Raw genomic sequence first — 26,185 nt, 5'->3', positions numbered from 1 at the left:
AAGGACCTCTGTACCTTCCCCCGAAATACACTGTACCATTCAGGGTCCAGCAAGAAATAGGACCAAACTTAAATGGTTCAAGAGGCTTTAACAACTGGCAGGGACTATGTGTGGAGCTGTGGGCAGAGAGAAGAGAAAGCATAGGAGAGGTGGAGGCACCCAGAGAGTAGCAGCAGTGGGAAGGGGAAAGTGTACCCCTGCAGGCCAGTGGGGCTGGAGCCCTGGGAAGGGCTGCCCAGGGGATGTGGGGTCGTGGAGGGACCAGCCTCTTCCAGAAGCACACCACCAAAGAGGAGGAAACAGGAGAAAAGTGTCCCCCTCTCTCTCCTCCACATGGGAAGGGAGTGCAAGTATAGGTATCTGTAGGGTGAGGCTCCTGGGCTCAGAGCTAGATGGAGGATGTTGGGGTGAGGGAGCTGTGACATGGAGCTTACAGATCAACAGCGAGGGAAGAAAACATAAGAAGCTTGCGACTGCCCTGTGCAAATCCCTCATCGTTTAGAAGTTAGGTCTGCTTTTTCAAATGTTCTACTAAGAATAAGAGAGAAGAGACCTGCCTCTAAGTGTCCTAAACGAGGCAAGAATGTTGAGTTTTGCTGTCACCACTGGCCTGCAATTTCTGTCCTGGGGAAAACAGTGAAGGATTAAGACCCCATTTCCCTTTCTAGAAGGGTTGCCCTTATTTGCTGGCAGGAACATGGCTTCAGGGAGGAGGCGCTTCCTCTGTCACCCTCCCCCAAAGACACAGTGACCTGTGTGTCCTGGGCCCTGAGCACTTCTGAGACCTGAGCCTTTCGCTGGTGGGCAGAGGGGAAGAAATACCCAGGTGGTATTTAGCACTGCTGGTGTAGGAAATAAAAAGCCAATCACACCTCTTTTGATCAGTCTCTATCTCTTGATGTCCTGAAATTTACATTTCATTGCAATAAGAAAGAATCAAAGGAGGACCTAACCCAAAGAGGGGGGTTATTCCTAATTCTGATGGATCATTAAACATCCCCTCTTGGAGATCCATAATGTATATTATTAAAATATCAAAGTAGTCCTCCAGAAAGAAATCTATTAAACTCTGCTTAATCCAGGATTTCCCATATTTATGTGAAAATAGAACCTTTTTTTTTTTTTTTAAATCCAAGTACCCTTTGGAAAGTACTATGGTCTTCTGTAAGCCATGTTTCTACAATCTATGTTTAGCAGAAGGCTAAGCTTAACTGTGTAGTAATTCTTTCATATAGCAAAAGAGCAGAGCTGAAAATGCAAGAGGGAAGGGCAAGCAGGGAGGTGTGTGAGAGAGTACCCCTCTCAACCAATCGTAATAAAAGGGGTAAGGATGGTTCAAGCCTGCTAAAGAGGAAGTATATGGTAACCTCCATTCAATACACTTGCATTAAAGGTGATGAAGATACATGCCACCCAGGCTAAGAAACAGCTTGCCTTATACCCTGAGAAAACCATAATTCAAAAAGACACATGTACCAAAAACAGAAAACAAAAATACAAGTACCTGTCACGAAGCAACTAAGCCCGTGCACCACAACTACTGAGCCTGCGCTCTAGAGCCAGTGAGCCACAACTACTGAGCCCGCGTGCCACAACTACTGAAGCCCACGCGCCTAGAGCCCGTGCTCCACAACAAGAGAAGCCACCGCAATGAAAAGCCTGCGCACCGCAACGAAGAGTAGCCCCGGCTCACTACAACTAGAGAAAGCCTGCGCACAGCCACAAAGACCCAACGTGGCCAAAAATAAATAAATAAAATAAATAAATTTTTTTTAAATTAAAAAAAATAAATAAAAAGATACATGTATCACAATGTTCACTGCAGCACTTTTTACAGTAGCCAGGACATGGAAGCAACCTAAGTGTCCATCAACAGATGAATGGATAAAGAAGATGTGGCACATATATACAATGGAATATTACTCAGCCATAAAAAGGAATGAAATTGAGTTATTTGTAGTCAGGTGGATGGACCTAGAGTCTGTCATACAGAGTGAAGTAAGTCAGAAAGAGAAAAACAAATACCATATGCTAACACACATATATGGAATCTAAAAAAATGGTACTGAAGAACCTAGTGGCAGGGCAGGAATAAAGACACAGACGTAGAAAATGGACTTGAGGACACGGGGAGGGGGAAGGGTAAGCTGGGACAAAGTGAGAGAGTGGCATGGACATATGTACACTACCAAATGTAAAATGGACGGCTAACGGGAAGCAGCCGCATAGCACAGGGAGATCAGCTCAGTGCTTTGTTACCACCTAGAGGGGTGGGATAGGGAGGGTGGGAGGGAGGTTCAAGAGGGAGGGGATATGGGGATATATGTATACATACAGCTGATTTACTTTGTTATATAGCAGAAATTAACACAACATTGTAAAGCAATTATACTCCAATAAAGGTATTAAAAAAAAAAAAAAAAGAAACAGCTTGCCTGGTCCTAACAAGAAAGACCTCTGAAGGAAAAGATATCTGAGGCATATGAGAGAGAGAGGAAGAGAAATGGCATTTTAGGAGGAAGGAGTGGTCCTTGCGACCTTTCTGATGTGGCCTTAAGTAACTCAGGTGTGAAGTGCCGTAAAGCTGTTCACCAACAAGAGCGAAAGTGAGTGGGGTTGCGGCAGGTGACAAGGACGCCAGAGGAGGACGATGACCAGGTGAGGCCTTGAAGTCCAGGATTAGGATGTTAACTCCGATTTCAGGAGCAACTGGGAGTCACACAGACTTTGGAATTTTTTCAAAATGAAAATAACGTACAGTCATCCTTAGGCATCCACAGGGGATTGGTTCCAGGACCCCCGCAGGTACCAGAATCCACGATGCTCAAGTCCCTTACATAAAATGGTGTCGTATTTGCATGCAACCTACGCACATCCTTCCGTGTACTTTCAATCGTCACTGGATTACTTTTAATACTTAAAACGATGTAAATGCTACGAAAATAGTTGCCAGTTCACAGCAAATTCACATTTTGCTTTTTGGAACTTTCTGGAATCTTTTTTGGAATTTTTTTTTCTGAATATTTTCCATCTACAGTTGGTTGAATTTGTGATGCAGCCCCACAAATACTGAGGGCTAACTGTACAGTGCAGTGCACAGGATAGCTTGGAAGAGAAGATAGAGTTCAGAAGGCCAGGTAGAAGGTTGTACCAGTCCTTGTTAAAGAAGGCAGGGACCCAAATTAGGACTGTGACTCAGAACTACAGGGGTCAGAACAGACCTGAGAAGTAACAAAGTCAGAAACTTTATGTTTTACTGGTAAAATTGTTACAAGGGGCTAAGGAGGCAGAGGAGTTGAAAATGAACTAAGTTTATGAGCCTAGTATTGAATTTGAGCCTTCAGACTATAATCTACCCCAGCTCAAATTTCTTGGCAATTCTTCATTTCCATGTTAGTGGTTCTGCTTCACCATACTCTGGGCAAATTAACTGGCTTCCACACTTCAACACTTTCTGGCCCATCAGCTCTGATGCCAGAAGTAAAGGCAGCTGGATAAGGAAAATATAGCCAGAAATAATGGAAACGCAATGAAAAAGGAAGGCTGGAATGCCTTCTTTGGTGCTAAAAGAAAATAAAAAGGAGAACTGAAGATAACCTTATAAAATCTGAGCTACAGATCAGTTGTATCCCATGATTGTGAGCCCAGAATCCTTCCAGGGCCTCAGGACTGAGCTTAAGCCAACTGTCTCCACCTTGGAGACAGAAAAGCTCAGCTGTCATTCTAAGCGATCCTGAAATACATTGATGCCTAAATGGGTGATGTCTAAATCATCTTCTACACCTGCCCGAGGAACATCTTATTCCATGTCAGTGTGTCTCATCTCACAAGCAGGTTCTAGTATAGCGCATAAACCCTGTATTATCACAGGACGTAAGAGGCGTTAACTCAAGTTCAGCCTCATACTAGGTCTGAACCTCAGCTGGATGATGGAGAAGCCCCTCTCCAGGTACATCGTCTTTGTACCAACACACCATCATTATTTTCCCAACGCTCTGTCATGCACCAGATGGTTGGCATTCATCCGGGTGTCCCCCTAGTAAACCAGACTCAAAAGTCTGTGGCCACCTTTGACCTCTCCCTCTTCTTCATTCAGGTTTTATTAGTTCTGTCTCCACAATGTTACTGACAACGGTTCTCTCCTTTCTGTTTTCACAAAACACATCCCGTAAGTTTAGCCCCTCCCCCTTTATTTACTTTAACAACACTCTTCACCCCAGATATTCTTCCATAGTTTCCTACTTGCCTAAGTGACACTACATACCATTTAGTTTTTTTCACAATTTAAGAACTTACAAGTAGAAAATTATTATTATCGTTACCGACATCAAAATCAAAGCCCTTCTCAAGTGCTATATATTCTCCAGGGCCTTTATTAAATCCCTTTTGCCAACAGTAATTTCTCTCTCTTTTGACCTCTCATGGGAGGTTTCGAGACAATCTGCTTTGTAGTGGAGTTCGTTGCATTCATATCTTAACTCCCACATTTGACCAGAAGCCCCCTGAGAGCAAAAGCAGTGCCTTATGCATCATCATGCCCTCGTATCTCCTAGCATAGTGCCCTGCTCAATATGTTTGCTGAGTGACTGGATAAACAGACAGTCTTAGTTAGAACTCACACCCCCTTAGCAAACTGGAAATGAATGGAGAATATGGAATATCAATGGGAGGCATTGCTCCAGCTGCTACAGCATGTTAATTACACAATACTTTTATTGAGCAATTCGGTGGTAATTCTTGCAGCTATTCCTCCTTAATAAGATCCATTGTGCACCATAAAATAGTAACTGGGACGCAGTTTGTATTCCACATACATCATATTTCTCTTTAGCAGGTTCTTCCATATCCATAATCTCATCATTATTACTATTACCCTCAGAAGACGGTTGACTTGCATTAATCAGGCCTGCTGCCATTCCCTTGCCAGATTTTCTGCAGTTTTATTGTGCTTTTGGACATTTTAATTAACTTGAAAAATTAATTTTTAAATCTTACCTTATTCATGCTCTGCCCCCTTGGAAATCCTTTCTTCTTGTTTATTATCACTGGCCATTTGAAGATGAGGTCATTTGTGATTAAAGCTCTAGAGAACTTCCACGCCATCTTGCCACAGTCTATGCTATTTTTAAACGGGATGAGACTAATAATCCAAAAACTGAAGGGAGTGGATTTCTGTTGCTTTGGGAGTTCAAAGACTTAACATTTCAATCATGCCGTAACATTTACTCCTCCGCTACCTGCTCTCTACAGAAGCTCAACAATGTTAGTTTACATATACAGAGTTGAGTTTTGTTTTACCCACTTGACAAGCTGAAATGAAAAAGGCCCCAGATTTGCTAAATCAAAAGCATTGACACATAGCCAAATAAGCAAGACACGTCAGGTCAAACTAGCTTCTTGATTCTCAATGCTCTTTCTGGACCCTAGGAAATATAAAGGGATGGTCACTGAACGTGAGTTCTTCCTTTTCTAAACAAAAAAAGGCAGTATCTCACAGGCTAACCCCAAAAGGATGGTAGTGGCTTCCTGGTCACCCTAATGAGGGTGTGAGGCTCTATCGGGATTATCCACAAAGAGTGTTCTTAGCAGTAAGAGCTGCAGCCTTGTGTATAGGACGTGTGAGTGACAGCTGCTCATCTGCCTTCCCGTTATAAACACTCAGTTACTCTTCTGGCATAATTTACAATAGTGATTCTCAACCTTTGATTATGAGGATCTACTTACTTAAATTTCGTAAAAAGGGAAGACATATAATCCCAGAGTGTCTGTAGATATAGACAACATACGACAAAAAGCTAGTATGAATTCAGTGACTACTTTACATGAATCTTTCTTTTGTTGATATTAACTACCTCTACATATATTTAGAACACATGGTCCACGTGTGCACAGAGGGTAGGATTTATTGAATTTGCAGACAGTACTCGGTGTGCATATGTATGTGTGCACTCTTTGTATTAACTCTGTACCAGCCCCACCCAACTCCTGCTTCTCTGGCCAGAGCTCAGATGCTCACAAAGTGCAGCTGCCTCATTTTAGTCATACAACCCAAGAAATGAATATTCAAACCAAAACACTTACGTGGACGTTTAACTCTGAACATTTTCAAGACATGGCTTATTTTGCTATGATTCTATTTAAAATGCCTGCAGTTTTATATAATAATAGAAAGATAGAGAACTACCTCACCCTGCTGCCTCCAGTCTGAGCTCCATTAGCCAGCCACCTAAGGTATCTGCTGGCTGTAAGGAACAGGCACCCGACAAAGCCAGCTTATCACAAGGATATTTTAAGGATGTGGAGTAATATGATGGGGCCCATTTGCAAAGAGTTCAGCCTACCTCAAGTTCTTATGTCATTTACTAACTGGTGTCCTGAAGTAACTCACCTGCTGCCTCAGAGCTTCAATTTCTTCACATATAAAATGGAGATAATAAGACTGCCCCGGTCATACGGCTATGGAGACTATCAAATGCACGTCAAGAGACTAGCCTAGTGCTTGGAACATAGTAATTACTTAATAAAGGCTAACTGGTACTAACAGCAACAATAGTAATAGAGGTAGTGGTAAAGGTGTAGCTGGGCCCCGTGGAAACTAAATAAGCTGAGATTTCCAAGTCTCTCTTCAGATCCGCCTTGCCGATCTGCTCAGTTTTCTTTGCCGCAGACTGCCGGCACCTTGATCTTGGACTTTCCAGCCTCTAGAACTGTGAGAAATAAATTTCTGTTGGCTTTATAAGCCACCTAATCCATGATATTTTATCATAGCGGTCTGAACAGACCAAGCCATCCTAAATGTTTCTTTCTATTCCAAATTTAAATTTAGGCTTTTCTCTGCCTTTCTAAATAAACTTACACAATCCATCAACAGTCACTTGGTATTTCATTCATGATTTACTAGATATAGATTCAGTCCTCTCAAAGACACTCCCTCACCAAATTAACGTACTTTCCCCAACTAGGTCTAGTCTTACACATTCTTTGGGGATAACACTATCTCATGACTCATTATTTTTTTTCTAAGTATAAAATATTTTTAAGGAAGAAATGAAAGGGCAGAAATGCTTTATTAACTTTGAGGAGGAGAGAAGAGAATAGTGAAATCTGGCTCAAAATATGGAAAATCGGCCACAGGTTCAATATTTGATGATAACCCTTCACCTTGATACACTGACTTCATCTTTGTCTCCAGACTCAATGAACTAAAGAAAGTGAGAATTTTAATAGAAGCTGGAAATTATCTCCACAGTGAGCTGCCCTATGCTTTTTCAGGGTCCTGATAGTTTCCAAGCTCAGATGTTAAGTGTGCAAGAGCTGATATCATTTCATGGGATAAGAAAAAAGGTGGAGCTCAGAAAATGAATGAACCTTGTCTGGAAATTTTCACAAAGACAGTCAAATCAGCAAATGCTTTTGAGTACAGCATCAGCCCTGGAATAGAGGGGTCTAATGGCCCCATAACCCAGAGCAGGCAGCAAGACAGAAGAAACTAAGACCTGGGTGTACACCTTTGCCCTAGACCTTCACAGATGCTGGAGAAAGTGACCTGTTGCTGAGGCTGATGGCCGAGACCCAGTCAGGTCAGTGCTAAAGGGACTCGGGCTTATTTCAGGCCATGAGCTGGTCCTATTCAGATGAGTATGCTGGTGGAAGGTAAGAGTTCTGGAGTCAGGCACCAGCTCTCTCATGTCCTAACCGTGTGACTTTGAGTCACGTTACTTAATCTCTATCAGGTAATGGTGCTTTCCCATCTGTGATATGGGGTTATTTGGATAAATTGCTATAATGCATCTAAAATAATTAGTGTATGTGTGGCACATAATAAGAACTCAACAAACACTGTCTATTATATTGCTATTGTTGTTGTTGCTATTATACCCCCGGTGGGCCCAGGGATACCTCTAATGCCCAGATGGTGATGGGTAGAGATATTCAATGAATGAATGAATGAACAGGTGAATGAACAAAGAAACAAACAATAGGAGAACTGTCACAAGGCAGTACATAATTAACTATGGATTCAGTGAATTCTGGAGTAAATCATTTTCTTTCAGCCTCATCTCCCTTCAAAAAAATATGTTCATTTTCAAATCCATCTCAATATTATACTACTCAGATATTTCTAATATACTTCTGGAACAAAAAATTTTTTAGTGGCCAAAATACTACAAACATTAATGTTTACAAATAAACGATTACTTAGAAAAGGAAGCACAGTTATTAATCCCCAATGTAGGGAGGGCTGTTTAAAATTTGTTGAGGGCTGAGAACTCAGCTTGTCACATTCACCCAGAGTGTAGCTCTTAAGTAGTAAATTAGAAACTGGATACACAGCTTTGAAAGGACTGTGTGTCCTTTTTAAATGTCTGTGGAGATCTCGTCAAATAAAAGAGGAAATTGAAGAGCTACAGAGCTTGGCAATTTCACAGCAGGTCAGGAGTGGGAGGATCTACTGGAAAGAGGCTATTTAGAACCATCTAGTAAGCTCAGAGTGAGTAATTAACATCAGCATCCCAAGAAGAAATGAAGGTCAAGCTGGTGTAGAGGATCAGAGAGCTGACCAAAATGACCTGGGAGAACAGATAGACAAGAGAATGATAGATATCTCAATCTTGGCCCATCAAAGGGAAAATTAAGTTAGCAGCAAGGAATTGATTGTTCCTATGGATTTTTCAAAATATATCACTCATGTGTTATGCAGATTATATGCGGAAAATGAGGTGTATGTGCTGTTATCTAAATAGAAGTATCTTAAGATTCAAGAGGACACCCTTGTGGTTTTAGCCTAAAATCATTCCCTGGAACCCGGATCTGCTTATTAGGCTAATCACTTCTGTCTCCCAACTGAGCCACAATAGGGGTCAGCTTTTAGCTTTTGACTTGGACCAACTCTGAGTTTATTTTCTCATTACCCACATTACCATTTCTGCCAAGACTCATCTTCCAAGACCCAGGACAAAATGCACAGCATGTTCAAGAAATGGCAAGTATCCCAGTGCGAGCAGAGTACAGAATGCCCACATAGGGGGAATGAGTGGTGAGGCTGGAAGGGGGAAATTTGGTCCCAGTGACAGAAGCCCATGAGGCCATATTAAGGAGTTTAACCGTAGTGGTAGGCATGGGTGAGGTTTGGCCTTGTAGTACTGGATGATCTCTGTACTAAATACTCCGTTCTAGAATTAACTTTATGAATCTACTGACTGCATACAAGACATTGTTTAAAGTTTTTTTTAATGCAGTACCTAATCTCAAAAATAGCCAAATGTCATTTTTACCCTTTATTATTAGATATTTTATAATAATAACATCTTTATCCACACGCTTGCCTCCTAAAGAAGGGCATGTTTTTAATTTGTACCATATTTGTTCACATAATTGATTCCTAATTTTATTGCCTCCCTCATTCTGAGAAGAAAATACCTTTTCCTATAAAATTCCACACTGCTCCCCATTCACCCACACAGATTCTCTTCTCTCGTGAGTGCAGTATCATGGCTGTCCAGGACCCTGAACCTCTCAGACCTTCCATCCCAGCAATCACCACTGCCTGAGCTGTTTCAGAGTTTCATAGTTAGTATTTTGAGAGAAAGAATCTGATTCTCTCAGCATGGGTCAGGTGTCTACCCCTCGTCCAATCAGGCTGGGGAAACTAGGCCATCTGGTCTACACATGGCCACAAGGCCCACTCTTCCAGCCAGGACCAAAGGGCGCTTTTAAAGAACTGAGCACAGGCTGGTCATGAACTGCAAACATGCCTACCATGCTTTTCCCAACATGAATGCTTCAAGGCAGCGTATACTTGTGGGGGCAATTTTGTGGACCCTAAAGAACTAATAAAGAAAAAGAAACCCATTAATGCAATTTGATTCTAACCACACTGTCGCTGATGACAGTTTAATTCTGGATGGGGTGTTACTCTTTAGTTAACCAGAGAGAAGAGACATAATAATTTTGAGAGTATATGATAAGATGGACCGTAATTCAGATTATTGTCTGATTCAAGTCTCTAGGCCTGAATTAAAATGATGATATCGGGGAAAAAGAATGTATTTTGAAAAGAAATTTAGTTTATCCTATGTAATCAGATACTATTGGGGTTTCCATACCTCTTAAGCTCTAGAGGAGATGTCTTCAACTCCCATTTCATACTTGTAAGAAGTTCATTGTCTACCCCAGGGCTCCTATGGATTACTAGTCACCTTTGCCCTAAGCCCCTGCTTCCATTGGTTAGTTCAGTTTATGGATCAACCTACCACCTACATCTTCTGCCCACACCCATCCCCTTCACATCTCATTAATATCAGATATGGGCTCTACCCTCTTCTCTCTTTGCAGCAAATCAAAAACAACTCATGCAAGGAACAGTGGATTTTAATGAAGATGTAGGGAGACAGAGGATGGCATCCCTACACTGGGCCCCCTCTACAGCTGCCCCAGTAGATGGCTAGTCCAGAGAGAGTGGGTTCTGCCCTCAGATCACCAGCACCACCCAGAGGAGAAAAGGAAGCTGGAAATGAAGATGAGAAAGACTGGGAAATGGCCAGAGGCCTCTCAGGAGAGGCCAGAAAGGCAGGAAGCCTGATGGTGGGGTCCCCAGAATTATCACCATCATAAATCTAGAAATCACGAGAACTGCACAGCAATGGCAAGTCCAGGCTAGGGTCAGATACAGCTGAAGCTCTTTTAACCACCCTCCCCCGGCTGACTTTTCTCTGTAAAGCATTCTCACTGATGCCCTTACTTATTTATAAGTAAGCATAGATGTAAAATAAAAATTCTTCACCATCGCATGCTGAAGCCCAGAGGCCAAGAGGCTACACTCCAGTAGCAGAATGCCAGGAAGAGTCTGTGTGTTTGTTATTAATATGTTTATATCGTGCACATGTGCACCATATGACTTGTAAACAGGAAAAGAAGTAGAATTGTTGTTTCTGTGAAGACTATGTTGAAGTCTTTGAAAAGATTTGTTAAAACAAATAAAAAACACTCATTTCTCTGAATCTGGGGATCCATTTGGATTAATAATGATGTATGGAGAAGCAGAAACATGTAGGGAGAGAGAGACAAGTTATCTTTAGCACATGGAGGTAAACAGAGAGGACCCTGGATGGGTCTGGGTATGGATAGCTGTTATAAATTATTTTCTCTATTGTGTTTCCATTTAATATTAGTCAGGTCTATCATGATAGAAATTCAAATCAAACAGCTTAAGCAAAAATATAATTTATGGGCTCATAGGATTTCAGGAAGGGCTGAATACCCAAATTGGAAAGGCAGGGAGATGGGGGGGGTGGGGCGGGGGGATCAGGAACATCTGAACGCAGAAACTAAAACACCTCCAAGACTCTTGTCCCTCCAAGACTCATCACCACTTCTATGTGCATGCTGTCTTTATTGTCTCTCACCACTTATTTCTTCACGTAGTGGTAAACAGAGCCACCACCAGTGCTTGAATTTTGCATCTTGCAAATGCTGCTCTCAGACAGACTACCTGGACCTCTCTCTTGGCCCAAGGAAAGATTCTTATTGGCCCAGTTTCGATCATGTGTCTTTCCCTGAACCAATCAATTGAGGCCAAAGGTGGTGGGCACATCTACTGTTCCCCCTCTCACCCCATACTGTCACTCTTACTGTTTTGTGGTCCACATAGCACCCATCATGAGCTGAAACTTACTCATCTCTATTGTCTGTCTTCCTGACTGCCACAGAAGGTCCATTCTGACTTGTTCACCACCAAAACAATACTTCAGCACGTAAGAGCTGCTCAGTAAACACTTCTGAATTAAAACATCATAAGCCCAGTCAAAAATCAAGCCATATGTGAAATTCATGAGCCATTAAAAATCACGCTTTGGAAAAAATTACTATGCTAAATGAAAAGGATGTAGATATAAAACTATTTCCAATATAACCCTAATTTATAAATAAGCTTAGATTTAAAACAAAAATTCTCAAATGGGAAGGGCAAAGTCAGCAGGAACTCATCAGACTATAGAGCCTGCCTGCAGACCTTCATGCCATGCAAAGGAAATGAGAAAGGAAACCGGAGGAAGAGGTTGAACCCCTCTGTCCCCTTGGGTCCCTAGTAGGGTTGCCAGATAAAATACAGGATTCCCAGTTACATTTTATTTTCAGATTAACAACAAATAATTTTGAGTGTAAGTATGTCCCAAATATTACATACGTAATAATACTAAAAAGTATTCATGTTTATCTGAAATTCTAATTTAGCTGGGCATCCAGTATTCATATTTGCTAAATCTGGCCACCCTAGTCCCTGGGCATCCCCGTGCCCACCCAGGAGCCACAGAAGGACCCAAATTGCAGTGTGGCATATAGAGCAAGATCAGGAGATAGGGCCTTGGGTCTCCCTGGGCTTCAGGTTGACACAGGAGCAATGCTCCAGATGCTCCTGCATGCTCCCAGGGGAGGGTGCAAATCATGGCCAGCATCCCGGCCATGAGGAGCTGCAAGGTGACCCCGGAGTGGAGCTGAGGAGTGAAAAGGCTAGGCCAACTCTTGAATGGCTGGTGGCTAAGCCTCAGGGGACCTGTAGCATGGCAGAGTTGAGGTGGGGCTCAGCCAGCAAAAGGAGGACACCCAACCCTGCCAACACCAAAAGGAGTACCGCTGAGTCACACCAGCTGGCACCTCATGGTTCACTCTAATGACACAACAGCAGAGACAACACACATCATCTTTGAAAAAGCCAAAAGAATTCCCAAAGAGACCACGAGGACCAGCCCATGGATCCTCCCCAACCACTATGAAACAACCCTGGTAGCCAACTTAAAGCTTGATACGCACATATCCCAAAAACAATGATTCAGGCCAAGTTTACCAACTTTCTGCCATGAGCAAATAGGCAAACATGAGAGGAAAATGAAAACCAATTTAAAAAATGAAGAACATTGCCTTTTTTTCACTTTGAGTATCTATACACGCACACAGAGGAGGGTAGAGAATTTGTCTTAGAGATGGAACCAATCTTTGTTTGTTTGTTTGTTTTGTTTTTGGCTGTGTTGGGTCTTCGTTGCTGCGCGCGGGCTTTCTCTAGCTGCGGCGAGCGGGGGCTACTCTTCGTTGCGGTGCGCGGGCTTCTCATTGCGGTGGCTTCTCTTGTTGCGGAGCTCGGGTTCTAGGCACACAGCTCAGTAGTTGTGGCTCCCAGGCTCTAGAGCGCAGGTTCAGTAGTTTTGGCGCACGGGCTTAGCTGCTCCGCAGCATGTGGGATCTTCCCGGACCACAGCTCAAACCCATGTCCCCTGCATTGGCAGGTGGATTCCTAACCCCTGAGCCACCAGGGAAGTCCCCCCAATCTTTTAAGATAACACTTTTCTGGGCCTTTCTTTGGTTGTGAAAAGTAAGATACCCTGGACATGGTCTGAAAAGATAGGATTAGAAGAAGAATTAAAATGTTCCCTATAACAGGGCTTCCCTGGTGGCGCAGTGGTTGAGAATCTGCCTGCCAATGCAGGGGACATGGGTTCAAGCCCTGGGCTGGGAAGATCTCACATGCCGCGGAGCAACTGGGCCCGTGAGCCACAACTACTGAGCCTGCGCGTCTGGAGCCTGTGCTCCGCAACAAGAGAGGCCGCGATAGTGAGAGGCCTGCACACCGCGATGAAGAGTGGCCCCCGCTTGCCACAACTAGAGAAAGCCCTTGCACAGAAACAAAGACCCAACACAGCCAAAAATAAATAAATAAAAATTTAAAAATAATTTTTAAAATGTTCCCTATAACAAAGTAACTGGAATTTTAGAACTTTCTCCTAAGGAGCTAGAGCTTTGAGGTCCTAGCTGAGGAGAGGTGGACAGGAACGGTCCCAGGAATACGACGAGAAGTTTAGGCATAAGTAACAAGCAGCCTGAGAGAAAGAGTCCCTTGTTCAGAATGTTTAAACACAGTGGTGTCTAATCTTCAGTTTCAACTGATTCTCTGTTCTGGGCAGGGATATAATCTAAGTCCCCTGCATTAATTGAAAGCCTTTAGGAAAATCCATTAAACACAAAGCCTGTGGTGGGATTACTAGAAAATTAAAGGATCAACAGTGAAAAGATGAGTTGCCTTCCAGACTCTGCAGTGTGCAACCTGCACACCCATACCTGGTGACCCTAACTGATCCAGGACTGGAAATGAAGAAACCCTCCTCCCGGCAATTACACTAGAACAAGATGATCCTCCAGAGGGAGGGCTAGGAAAGCTAAATTGTATTATTACCTGGATTAGAGAAGGAATAAAATACATCAAAATGTCAATACGGATTATCTTTAGGGCCTACAATGGGTGACTTTTTTCTTCTGTTTAGTGCTATCGTGCGATGAATATGCGTTCATTTTGCTGCCAAGGAAAATGATTAAGAATCAAAGAAATTGGGGCTTCCCTGGTGGCGCAATGGTTGAGAATCTGCCTGCCAATGCAGGGGACATGGGTTCAAGCCCTGGTCTGGGAAGATCCCACATGCCGCGGAGCAACTGGGCCCGTGAGCCACAATTACTGAGCCTGCGCGTCTGGAGCCTGTGCTCCGCAACAAGAGAGGCCGTGATAGTGAGAGGCCTGCGCACCGCGATGAAGAGCGGCCCCCGCTTGCCACAACTAGAGCAAGCCCTCGCAAAGAAACGAAGACCCAACACAGCCATAAATAAATTAATTAATTAATTTAAAAAAAAAAAGAATCAAAGAAATAATCACACAATAGGCAAACAGCAGTGGTGATGGAATGGCTGGCTGTGACCAGCCTGGACACCAGCTGGGGTCTGATCAGCTGGTGCTCCTCTTGCCTTGGTCCTCTTGCCTGGCTCAGGAATTGGGAGGTCTGAGCCTATACCTGGAGGGTACCAATGCTCATAGAGAGGAGCAGAATTCCCGCAGGGTGGTGATGGGTGGGAGGGTAGGACTGTGACCAAAGAGACAGCCTTGGCAGCAGAACTCAGCCAGCATGTCTCATGTTTGGGCAACTATACTGAGATCTGTGTATTTTAGCATCACAGAGACTTACCAAACTGCTTCTAAATCTTAAACAAAATGTCAGTGAATGAGGAGGTGTCTTCATATTTTTATCTAATGTCCCTCTGGAATTTACTTTCATTACTCTTTATAAAAATTTTACATTTCAAAATTAGCAGGTTTTTAAATTTTTTCTCTCTAGAAGACCTCAGAGGTTATACAGTGCTATTTCCTCTCTTTACAAATTGCACACTTGACCCTCAGAGAGGAGAAAGGATGAGACCAGAATTACACAGTATATTAGTCAAGACTCTCCAAAAAGCAGAACCAATAGGATGTGCATAGAGAGAGAAAGAGATTGATTTTAAAGAACTGGCTCATGTGATTACAGAGATTGGCAAGTCCAAAATCTGCTAGGTGGGTTGGCAGACTGGAAACCCAGAGAAGACTCAATACTGCAGTTCAAGTCCAAAGGCCACCTACTGACAGAATTCCCTCTCGCTTGGGGAAGTTGGTCTTTTGTGCTATTCAGGCCTTCACCTGATTGGATGAGGCCCACCCACATTATGGTACGAAATCTGCTTTACTCAAAGTCCACTGATGTAAATGTTAACCTCATCCAAAAACACCCAATATACAGACATCCAGAATAATGTTTGACCACATAGCTGGGCACTGTGGCCCATCCAAGTTGATGCATAAAATTAAGGGTCACACGTAGGTAGTCAGAAGCAGGAATGGAATTAAAACCCCAACCTCCTGATTTTCAGAAAGCTCACTCCACTCCATCATGTGGTCCCAGTCAGGCTGATACTTTTGAAACAATCAAAGTCTGGGTCTTACATTTTTTTAATTCAAGAAGCAGAGGGTAGTGAAATGTTATGCTTAACAAAAATGTTCACGTATGTGCTTGAAGTGATTTTCCCTGGCAGTATGGCTATCTGGACACATTCCAAACCAAGAAAGAAACAAAACATTATTTAGAGAGAATGAATCTAAGGGCCCCCCAGCTGTATAAATCCCCCACTGCAGCTTAACCCCATCATAAAACAACACTAGTGAAATATTTGTTCAGCCCTCTGACAGCCATGGATATTAGATGCCGAATATTGTGAAATACACAACATTAACAGGTGTACATGCACCAAACGTAAGCTGACGAAAGTTCCTCAGACGGCCGCTTCTCCTCATTAATCCTGAATGCTGGATGTGATTCCTCATTAGAGGAAGAGCACATTCGTGTCCACATTTTCCACTTCTCTTAAATATCAATTTTAGCAACTTTGAATTTTACCTCCTACAGTCTTTTTTTCTTCATTAAAGGAAAAAGAGAATGTGAGCTCTGAACGTAGCACCTCACTGAGAAGGCTATATTGTAGGAGGAGACTTCCCACCTGTATGGCTCTAATTTACTGGAAGAATATTTTATTAGCTAAAGAAGTCAAGCAACAACTATTTAAGATTCCCATCATACTTCTGCTACAATAACATCATTACCATAGCAAACTATGGATTTCAATTTCAATATCACTTTTTTTCAGGACTTAGGTAGTTCAATCCACTTGAAAACCCTGAGTGCACTGGGAAATATTTGGAGACAGCAGCTAATTAGAATCTAAACAGTTATAAGAATAAGTGAGTAATTTTACTCCATTCAGCTCACAAATGTTATCAGGCAGCAAGAAATTTCTGAGATGGATAGAACAATAGCTGCACAATGAATTATAACACTGCAGTTATACCGTTATCACAGGCAAAATAATGAGACCTCAGGTGAAAACACCGATCCATTCTGTCTTCAGGACAGAGATCTCAGTTAAGGAATGTCTTAGCTCGGGACTGCCATAACAAAATACCAGACAGTGATGGCTTAAACAACAGAAATGTATTTTCTCACGGTTCTAGAGTCTGGAAGTCCAGGATCAAGGCGCCAGCAAGGTTGGTTTCTGGTGATACCTCTCTTCCTGGTTTGCAGATGGCTGCTGAGAACGTCCTAATGTTTCATCACATGGCCTTGCCTCTGTACAGATGGAGAGAGAGAGAGAAAAGGAGAGGGAGAGAGATATTAACTGAGCTGTGGTCTCTCCCTCTTCTTATAAGGACACCAGTCCTATCAGATTAGGGCCTCACTCTTATGACTTGATTTAAACTTAATTACGTCCTTAAGGGTTCTATCTCTAAATACAGTCACATTGGGGGTTAGGGCTTCAACACGGGACTTTTGAGGGGACATTAATCAGTTCCTATCAGGCAACATCAATCTACCTAAAATGTCTTTTTCTCTGTTACAACTTTATGCAGGGATTTTTTTCCTTTTCTTCCTCCTTCTCCATTTTCTCCTCCTTTTCCTTCTCTTTCTTCTTGTTTTGTTTCCTTATTATATACAGATTCTCTCCCATTACAAATAAACTTCATGGTTAATTTAGAAAATGATTTTCTCTTATTTTTTAGTGCACTGAGTATTTGGGTTCCTTTTTTTAATGCAAAGGGAATGGTTCACAATTAACTCGGAAGAATACAAAACATATTTTTCTCAATAGTCCTAAGAGTTCATGTTTGCTCTGACCAGATCCAACTCAACATGGCAATAAAAACAAGTGGTAACATCTCTCAGACCTGACTTCAGGGGAGTTACTTCTTACACATATTTAGCTTATGCAAGTTCAACTATATACAGTTGGAGGTGGGGGAGACATACTCTCTATACAATGTGATGTCTAAACACAAGCCGTTCAATATATCTGGTATTTAACCAAAGAAATAGCAAAGTGTCTGACTTGGGAGGAAACTGTGACCATGTGTAGATGTGTTAACAGACAGAATAAGATACCCTAAGACATCTGTGCTACATTTGATGAGCAACTTAAAATGTTTTCAAGGATACTTTTGACTCTGTGTGATTTTTGTCTTATGATCTGTCTTCAAAAACTAACTCCAAAATAAGACTTAATTTTAAAATGTATCATAACCTGGTATAAGGAAGAAAGTGAAAGCTCAACTGACTAGCCCCCCAAAAATGAATAGAAATTGACCTAAGTGGAGGGAGGAAGGGATGGTATTTCAGACAGAGGGAACAGTATATGCAAAGGCATGGAGGCAAGAAGGTGGCCAGAAGGTACAGGAGCCCGGCTTCTCAAAGGAATGTTCTCAGGAACATACTCAGGAACTCATTAAAAGTGCAGATTCTCCTCAGCTGGGCTGGGTGGCTCCTAAGATTCTGCATGTTAACGAGCTCCCGGGGTCACAGATGCTTCGTTCTGGGAAGCTCACATTGAGGACAAGAAGATGAAAGAGATAAACTGAAAAGGTAGCAAGAAAAAAAGGCAGGGTCATTTGCTGAGGTCAAGTTAAATAGGGCCTTGAAATGCAGAGCATGTTGTTGGACTTGTGATAAGTTATTACTCTTAAAATGATCAGGCAGAGGAGCAATGTGAAGTATTAGCATGAAAGTATTTGTTAGGAATATGGTCTGACAGAGCTATGCAGGGACTGAGCTGGAAAAAAACATTTTGAGTTAATTAATACAGAAGGTTGAAAACTTTGCACTCAAGGAGAAAAATTCCGCTAAAGAGGGCAAAAAATTCACCACTTAATGAGATTTCATTGTAACTTTATGTTCAAAGGCCCTAAAATAGGTGGTAACCTATTTCTTAATCAATGTCCCTGAACAAACAGAATAATCTCTCTCCAAAGTTTGAAAAAACATTGTTTTTATATATTAGAAATACTGAATCACTTTTTCAGAAAGCACTTCCAAGAAACACCATGATGGGCAAATATTTATACACCAGCTGACTTGAAACCTAAAACTTTCTCCTTAGGAAAAGACAGCATTTACAAAACTAACCATAATGGCAGAGAAATTTCATGTTAAATATAGATTACTTTTTAATCCTATCTTCTAGGCCAAGAAAAACGCAGGTAGGAAGAAAAAAGTACAAGACCAAAATCAAATTTCTGTCATGATCTTGCTACCAACTGCCTGGCAGAAGTGCTTTTTTAGAAGCTGCTCAGTGCTTCCAGGTGCATTGTTTGGGCCCAGCTCTAGATAAAGATAAACATTCAGGCTTCCCGGGATTGGGATCACAAGAGTGACGAGCAAAGTTCATAGGAACTGAAAGACCCTGGTGCCAATTAAAAACCATACATCCCATCACAGCAAGGAGGGAAGCTATTGAATAATTGAATAATCTCAAGCCATTCCAAAGGAGAATAAACAGATGATGGCCTGATCCCGTGGAGACGAGAGGGAGCTGTGTGCATTACAGTGCTCTATATTCTCCTCATACTTTGATTAATTATCCAGCTGTGCAACTGTCATTATCAAGGATATCTCTGAATCATGTGGCTCCGACAGTAACCAAATCTGGCTGTTCCTTTCATTTTTTTTTTTTTTTTCACATGGGTAAGCACCCTGCTGTTTGGAAGAGAGTTACCTAGTATGTCACTTGAAACAAGCAAATGCTCCATTCACCGCAGACAACAATGGGTCAGTCGTTAGACTATTTTTCACAGCACTGTTGATAGGTTTGTACAGAGGTACCCCTGGTAGAGGAGAGAAATATGCCCTCCCACAAATTGATCTTCCCCTGGAAAAGGTTGAGAAATACCAAGCTTGAGATGCGAATGAGTGTCATTTTAAAATCTTATTTGCTTGCTTGTTTCTTTATTTGTACTAGAAAACTGCCCCCCCCCACCCCATCCCATCATTCCAAAAGAGACTTGAACCTGTGGTTCAGGATTAAGAGGCTATTTCTCTAAAGACTATTTTAATTTTCAAAGGATCCAGGGCTTAAGCCAAAGAAACCCATTTGAAATTATAGAATTCCTATCTCTTTCAGTCAGTCATGGGAGGAAAGACAGACATGGGAAAGGAGAGAGGAGGCTCTTAAAATAAAGTCACATCAATAGCTGCCTATCCCTCCCTCTCTTGGTAGCTATGACCAAGGTGACCGTGGAATCTTGAGTGAGTCAGTTCATTGTTCTGTGTCCAAGTCTATCCACTGGTTAAATCTGGATAACAATGCATGTCTTCCCTACTTCCAGGGAGGCAGCACAATAGTAGAGATTATTCCATCTCCAATATTCCATCTCTTCCCTATATTTCCCAGTCCTCTCGTGGTTAAGCAAGACCATGTGACTAGTCCTGACCAATGAAATGCAAGCAGAGTGATGTGAATCACATCCAGGCAAACGTCATAAAACCCCCGTGCAACCTTCTCTCTTCTCCTGCTCATGCAGCTACAGACAGAGGCCCTCCAGCCAGGGTCCCTGCGTCAACATGTGGAACCAGGACCCCCTGCCGGTTTATCCTGTAAAGATATCATAAGCAAGAACTAAACCTTTGTTTGGTTGACCCTCCCTTCTCATCTCTCAGGGGAAATTTTATTCCTCTTTCAAAGCCAATCTCAAATGCCACTTCTTCCATGGAACCTCTCCAGATAGGAATTCCCACAGCACTCTGAATGTCTATTTTTTTTAATATTTACCTAATTTTGCCTAATATTACTGAAAATCTGTAAAGTTCAGGCTCTGTGGCCAAATGTACCGGAATGTAAATCTCAGCTCCAGCATACATAGCTGTTTAGACTTAGGTAAATTATTGAACCCCCCTAAACCTCAGTTTTCCCACCTGTAAAATGGAGTTAACAAGAGGTGTCATGAGATGTAAATGAGATACAGGTAAAGAGCTTGGCACAAGGTTTGAGGTGTAGGAAGACATTCACGAACCATTCAGCTTATTATTCCTATGAGCTGGTCCTACAACCTTACAAGACTGCAAAAGCCTTAAATATGGAGATGATACAAGACCTGGAACAGGGTCTCACATGCACACACAACAGGTACACCCAGGAAATGTGAAGAATGAATGAACTTTTTTAAAAGAACAAAATAAATCATTGAAATGATAAAAATTCTTTAATAAACAAAAAGGAAGAATAATGAGTGAGAAAGCAAAAAAAAAAAAATAGACAATGGACAAATTTTAAATAAACTACGTTGACTGGGGAAATGTAGAGAGATGGAATCTACGTTGACAGGTGGCCATTTTCAGAGATGACTTCAGGTACAGAAAGCTGAGGTCATCATACGCCTCCATGCACAGCACGTCATCTTTATTCTTCTGGGTTTTATAATGCTTCAATGAAACATTTACACTTTAAAACCCTTTGAGGGCATATAAGATATTAGACATACGGGTGCTCTGACTTCAGAAGAAATCGCTCGGTATATTGCTGAGTAAAGTGAAAAATAATAGTAAACAAAAATAAAACAGTGCATTAAAAATAAAGGCACAAAACAGTGGCCTTGGGAAATAGGCCAGGTGTTGTTACGCTTATAAATGTCTTTTAAGTGCATAGATGTGTTCCTCTTATTGGAACAAATAGTTTCCACTTTCCTGAAACTTCCTTCATAAACTGGGCCTCACAAAAGAAAGGTTTTCGCTCCTCTACATTTTTAAGCAACAGCGACATCATGTGGCCACTCTGGGAGCTAACCAATCTTCGCTCCCAACTATGAATTACCCCAGGGAGATATCAATTCGGTTCTGCCTTCTCTTCCAAATAAACTCATTCAAAAATCATTCAGCGAATGGCATGTAGATTCCCATGCTTAGGACAGGCACAATGGTCTGTATCTCTACATAGTTTTATCTAGGGGATCATCCCGTCCCTAAACTCTTAGCCAGGCACAGCCTATTCAGAGACTAACCTAGTCCCACAGCAACCAAATCAAGTTTGTTTGACAAAAAAACACTGAAACGTTACTAGGGATGAATATATTCTATACGCCAGGTTCAGGAATGATGACATATAGTGTAAGTGTGGTCTTTTCCCACAATTGTCATAAGCCTCCCAGACCAAGCACCTCCCAGTGCTTTGCTTTGCACTCAGGGGTCCCCCCTGGAAAGCCTTCGGTAGAATTTATCACAGATGGGTGATTACTAATGTAAGGTTCCTCCTCCACTAAGTCGAGCCCTCACGAGGGCAGGCAAAGAAGCGTTTTGCTCACTCTTGTTTCTGCAGCCTCTGCCTGTCACTAGTAGATGCTCATCCATTCATTCAACAGATATTTACTGAGCAACTACTGTGTACCAGGCGCTGTTGTAGGTGCTTCAGAGTTTACAGTGAACAAAACAAAGTCGTTTCTGTCATGAAGCTTACATTCTAGTTGGAGCTTCCATTCTCGCTGGAGCAGTCAGGCAATAAAGTAAATAAAGAGGGGACTAAGTGTCATGGAGAAGTGGAGGTGCTACTCTGTGCTGGGTGCTCAGGGACCGCCTGACTCATATGGCGACAGCTGAGCAGAGACCTGAAGAAAGTGAGGGAGCCAGGTGTGTGGTTAGGAGGAGAAGACTGCTAGAAAACTGAACTTGAACTTGGGAGAGAGGGAAGGAGGGATCCAGGGAGGAGGAAAGGAAGGGAGGAAGGATGAACGTGTGCATCACTGGACAAGGAATGAGAAGACCTACATTCTTACCCTGACTCTTTCATAAGCAGCTGAGCAAACTCAGGCTTTCCTTCCCCTCTCTGAACCTCAGTTTCTCTACTCTAAAGTGAAGAACTTAGATTAGATAGTCGCTAAAGTTCCAGTCAATTTTAAGACGCTCTATCATGAAAAGTCAGAGATTGTAACCTTTAATGGCATTTTGCGTGTGTGTGCGTGTGCTCGCCTGTGTGTGATCCATTTCCCAAAGCAATTCCAGGCATTTGTGTTTCTTTCAAGAGTGATTACACACAAAAACCCCCACTATTTGCTTACTAGTTAAAAGAAATTGATCTGGAGTCTATGGGTTTAAAGATTGGTTGGTCTCACAGTAAGATGTACACTTCTGGAGATTCGTCATTATGTGCCCAAACACAGTAATTGCTAAAGGATCATGCACTGTAATTTGGCCCTAATAACCATTCAGGTGGGGGTAAAGTGAGCAGTTAGCTACAAGATATCAGCACCTGTTAAGTACATGACATTTTACAGAGAAATGAATTCCTATTTCAGCAATCCTCTAGTTTGATGGTTTTAGCTGTATTAATGCCTGAAGCTCTCTAGTAATATAATGACAGATACCTACAACACAATACATACACACCATACGATAAACACAGTAACAGAGAAAGTATAAAAGCAGGGTAAATGGGCTCCAGATTTAAAATGGTTCCTTGGTTATATTTTCTCCAACTTCTATCAACACTGTCACATGTGGCACCAAGTACAGAGGACAGGATGGATCCCGTGTTGGACCAGCATCAAAGGGCTTGTCATCAAGATTTCAGGAATCAGCAAAGGTCCATCTGCCCACAAATGTCTTCTTCGTTAAACCATCATTTTGCCATAGTGTCACCATTAGAGGTTCATTCTTTAGTCTGTTATTATCTCTAGAGTATTCCTTTTAAAATGAAATGATGTTCCTAGAGGGAGCTGCCCATTCTACTTCAAACTGTCACAAATGCCTCAGGAAGAATAAGCAAGATCAGGGGAGAGACACGGAGATGCAGCCTTGGACAGAAGTGCTAATGTGGGAAGGGAGGACAGGATCAACAAGCAATGCAGGAGGGGATAAAGGTAAGAAAAAGTGAGTCCCATGAGGTGAGTTTCTGCTCTGCATGCCAGGATCTGTAGCTAGAACGTCTACTTCTCATGCACGGGAGACCCCGCTGATGTTATCTTTACAGATGAGGAAACTGAGGCTTGCCTAAAATCTCACAGTTAGCTGTGGAGCTGAGGTTCCATCTCAAGTTCACAGACTCCCCGCTGTGCCAGGGCACTGGACCCCTCAAAGAGGAGGAAATACTGAAAAGGAAGAGGGTGAGAGGGGGGCTAAGAAAATGCAGAGCTTGACCAATCTGCCATTCTGTCCTGAATCCCTGCCTCCCGCCCCTGTCTCCCGCCCCATGCCTGAGCAGCAGAGAGTTGTGGGCAGGCACCTCTGAGGCAGCCATGCATAGTGCTGAACAGGGTGACTTGTCATAGCACTTTCCGGGACAGTGCTATCAAGGGCTGTCAACCCCTAAACAAGAGGCTGAGCAGTATTGTGAATGAAGAGTGGGTTCACATAACAGGTGCAGCACTTCTGGGCTGTGAAGCCTTGGACATAACGTTTAACTTCTCAGAGCCTCCGTTTCCTCTTCTGTAAAATGGGAAGAATAGCTACCTAGGGGAATTTGGTCAAGATGAAATGATATCAAGCCTAGCACTGGGCCCAACACACAACACATACATCAATGCATGTGGTTCCATCCTTTTTTCCCTCAAAGAGAACCATTAAACTAGGGAAACCTGAGCTCACAATATTCAACCCACTTCCACTCTCCTTGCCCCATAAGCTGTATCTGATCCCATCCCCAGCTTCCATGGGGCAGAAGATCTGCTGGTTACCTCATTCCCCAGAATCGTCACTGCACAGAGTCACTGTGTTCATACACTTCCCTGTCCAGGCCCAGCTGAAAGTGGAGCTCCTCCTCTGCTACGGCTGAGACAGCAACAGAATACACACGGGCACAGTGTGGGTTAGGGTCCTTTTCGAGGTTGTACTCCATTGAAGAATATGGGGCAGGGGAGGTGGAAGAGCTGAGAATCTAACAAGACAAACTTTCCTAATTAGTTAGAGCCAAGAAGTGACATAGCTGACTTTGTAATATGAGACTTATAATTTGCCTACTGGGACCACGTCAAAATTTCTCATGTCCGTGAGAAAAGGGTCAAAAATCCTTGACTCAGGGGAAGGATGGAGGCTTCTCTTCTAGAGAGCTCTGCTCCTGCCCCTTTTTCCCATCCTCTTCCCACTCCTGTTGGGTCTGTTTATTGAGTGCCTAGTACACAGTAGTAGGCATGCAATAGGCATTTGATTAATGAATTACAAATAAATTAAATATTGGATGGATGGATGAATCTTAATCTACAGTTACATCCTTACTGACGTTGAAACAGAGTTTTGTTTGTTTTATTAAGTAGGCTACATGCATTCATGCAACTAACAAAGAGACTGGCTGCAGTGAATCCTTTGTTTGCTGATATTTGGTACACCAGTGGGAGGACATATCCCAACACCCAAGTTAATTATTCTCATACCCTATTATCCTCCGAGCCTCATAGCTTGACTAGATGACACAGCCACGTAAAAAGATTGTATCCCAAAGAGAAATAAGATTCCACTAATGTTACTATAATATCCCTGAAAGAAGAAATCATCTATTCTTGAAGTTAAAGATGGGTGCATGGCTGATTCACTTTGTTATACAGCAGAAACTAACACACCATTGTAAAGCAATTATACTCCAATAAAGATGTTAAAAAAAAAAAAGATAGGTGCGTGGGTTTTGTTTGCTTATTGCTCTTTAAATCATCCATGTATGATTAATATACCTTTTTGTATGTAGATTTCCAAAAAAATTAATAAAAATTTTTTAAATGAAAGAAAGGTAAGGAGAGGGTTAACAACTGACTCGAGGCTCCGCAGAAAAGAATAAATCTTTAACCTAAGGCCTCATGCCTTCACCGTGGTGGGCAGCTCCACTGATGGCAGAAGCACAGTGTGGTGCCCGGACGAACAAGTAGACAATGAAAGAAAGAGATCCTGTGATCTTTACATCCTTGGATAGTCTTGAATTCCACACAGCTGTTTCTGGACAAAGAGACATTCTGGAACTGGAGTCTTCTCCCTCGGGACCGATGTCCGTGTCCTTTATTACCTAAGAGTGCCGGGTCTTTGGCGCCAACGATGAAAGCCAGTTCACAGGCTGCCGTGGACAGAGGGCTTTTTGTGCTTTCCCAGTGTGCGCGGAGGCAGGCAGGGCAGGCGCCCTGGCACTCCCGCAACCCCACTCAGCTCTGGGGGCGCCGTGGACTCCAGCTCCTCCACACTGACCTTAGAAGCCCTGACAAGCCACTTCAAGGAGATTAACCTCCATTCTATTTTGCAGCTTTTTCTGGGCTTCCACGGGGTAGTTGTCTGGACATAACACCTACTGGCAGTTCATCTGAACAGAAAGCAGAAAAAAAATAGCCCGACCAAATCCCCACCCAAAGGAATTCACGGCGGCTGCTTTGAGCGGGCCTAGGGTTCCCTTCAGTCAGACACACAGCCCTGTCCCTGTGAAGATATCGGGCTGGGGGCTTCCACCAGGTGGCAGGAGGGCCAAATACATGGAAATTCTCACCAAGAAGAAACACTTTTCCCTTTGGCATCTCCACCATGCTTTTGTGGACTGCAATATTCCAAATGAAAACCAAATTTTT

The sequence above is a fragment of the Eschrichtius robustus genome, chromosome 14, assembly GCF_028021215.1.
Source record: "Eschrichtius robustus isolate mEscRob2 chromosome 14, mEscRob2.pri, whole genome shotgun sequence".
Taxonomy (NCBI): Eukaryota; Metazoa; Chordata; class Mammalia; order Artiodactyla; family Eschrichtiidae; genus Eschrichtius; species Eschrichtius robustus.
The sequence above is the reverse complement of the archived record's forward strand: the minus strand, read 5'-3'. Positions refer to the sequence as shown.